General features: G+C 28.0%; 1 protein-coding gene across 1 annotated transcript in view; it reads right to left on the reverse strand.

Moving 5' to 3' along the window:
* Positions 1–2,500, reverse strand: part of LOC124957144 (J domain-containing protein DDB_G0295729-like) — a 109,062-nt gene that overhangs the window by 98,648 nt on the left and 7,914 nt on the right. The window lies entirely within an intron of this gene.

Consider the following 2,500-nt stretch of genomic DNA (forward strand, 5'->3'; position numbering starts at 1 on the left):
AAACAACAACAACAACGATTCCATAGAACGAAGAAAGAAAAAAAGGAAACGAAAAATGATTTTCGATGACGAATGAAAAGAAAAATAGAGAGAGAGAGAGACAGAGACAGAGACAGAGAGAGAGAGAGAGAGAGAGAGAAAAGAAAATGATAAAAAAAAAAAAAATAAATAAATAAATAAATGTGATTGAGTAGAAACAAAAGTGAATTTCGTCGAATGAAAGGGAAAAAAAGGAAAGAAAAATTGGAATAATGATTTCGTCGAATAAGGAAAAAAAAAAAAAAAAAAAACAAAAAAAAAGAAAGAAAAAAAAAAGGAAAAAAAAATACAACGAAAGAAAAAAGTGAAAAGGGGGGAGGAAAAAAAAAAGAAGAAGAAATATGGCGACCTGTCGCGATTTTTCCTACGAGATAAATAAATAGTTGCAACGATAGATTAGATGGATGGTTAGATAATGAAAATAATAATTGACTGCGCGTAAATTTAAATCTGCAAGATAATTTGAAACTCTAATGAAAAGTATCAAAGGTCAGCTTGTACTAGTTTAGGAGGTCGATCGTATTCTTAGAAACACAAATACACACACACACACATACACACACACATACATACAAGATAAAGTATCTAGATTCTTGGTTAAAGCTATTCAATTGGACATTCTGACGATTAAAAATTATATGACCGATTCTAATTTTTTTCTACGATTGATTTACGAAAAATATTCTTCTGGACGTTCTAAAAAAAAAAAAAAAAGAGAAAGAAAAAAAAATGAAAACAAAAAGAAAAAAACATTTATATCGTCTCGTCATTATTATTTCGACGTGGTTCAATAATATAAATTCTTCGAAAGAATGATCGGCTTCGTAAATCTACAAAAGAAAACTATAAACGTTCGTGGCATGCGTAATCATCGTAAACAAATCATTTCTAATACCTAATTCATTTATAACCCATTAACGGTGTCTTACCCCTTCTATCTATACGTCGATCACGGATACTTTCGAAATGAAATAAATGGAAAATGAATAAAAAGAAGATAAAAAAGAGAAATGGGTAAAAAGAAAATGAAACAAAAAAAAAAAAAAAAAAGGGGGAAAACAAAAACGAAAAGAAAAAGAGAAAATAGAAAGAGAAGAAGAAGAAGATGAAGAAGAAGAAGATTATAGAAATTAATTTCAAAAGGCAAATCAATGATTAAACGCTCTCTGCACTTCCCCCTTCTTCTCCCCACAACAGAGTCATATCAAAAGTCCTATCAACAAGTCTACTAAAGTCTCTACATCATCATCGTCTTTTGATATCTATAATTTTTCTGATCGACATCGCTCCTTTCATAGGATAAGAATTTTTTCATTCGTATCTATAAACGATAATTTAACTTTTTACCCAATCGATAAATTAACTAAACGTTCCGGTTAATTACGATAAATAGATGTTTCGATGCATGTGTACGAATGTGCATCTGTGTGTGTCTGTTACATATACGTATATATATATATATAAATTCGAAACGACATAAATGATAATAACGTACGATCATATTTAAGAAATTTATGATCGTTAATTATCACGAGAAATTCTTAAAACTTTTCTTCACACTATAAAATGTCACCATGATCAGGAGAAAAAAGAAAGAGAAAAAAGTACATACAAAGTAGGTAATCACATATTCGTAAAGGAAAGAGAGAGAGAGAGAGAGAGAGAGAGAGAGAGAAATAGATAGAAAGATAGATGGATGGATAGATAAGGATAAAAGGAAAAAGAGAGAGAGAGAGAGAGAGAGAGAAAAGAAAAAAAAAAGTAACCTGTTCGATCAGGATTAAATGTATCGTCGTAGGAGAGAAACTTAAAACGGTAGATCGTGTTCATTAACAAATAAATAAATAAGTAAATAAATATACGAGCGAACGTACGTACGTACGAACGAATAAATGTAAAAAAGAGCAAATGGGGGAAAAAAAGAAATGGGAATAAAAGAAGTGAAAAATGGTATATAAGTTCGATTGATTTCGTACGTAGAAGAAGAAAAGTACGATTGGTATTTAATAGACATAATTAATAAACAAACAAATAAATAAATAAATAAATGAATAAATAATAAGTCGCTGTAATGTCGGAAGTGTCGAAAAGAAAATTAAAAAAAATAATAAAAACCTGTTCCATCGTGATTATTTGAATCTATCATCGTTGATATTTTAAATGATAGATAGTATTATAAATACAAAAAGAAAAAAAACAAACAAACAAAAAAAAGAACAACAAAAAAAAAGAAGAAAAATTAGTGCAATTAAAACCATGCGAACCAGGAAGAGATAGAGATAGACAGATAAATAAATAAATAAATAAATAAATAAATAAACAAATAATAATAATAATAACAATAATAATAATAAAAATAATAAGAATAATAGTAGTTTCGAAATTTATTTGGAAAAAAAAAAGAAAAAGAAATGAGAAAAAATCTTTAAATTAAAAGAAGTAATCAGAACCTGACAACAAG

This window comes from Vespa velutina, chromosome 24 (genome assembly GCF_912470025.1).
Source record: "Vespa velutina chromosome 24, iVesVel2.1, whole genome shotgun sequence".
Classification (NCBI taxonomy): Eukaryota; Metazoa; Arthropoda; class Insecta; order Hymenoptera; family Vespidae; genus Vespa; species Vespa velutina.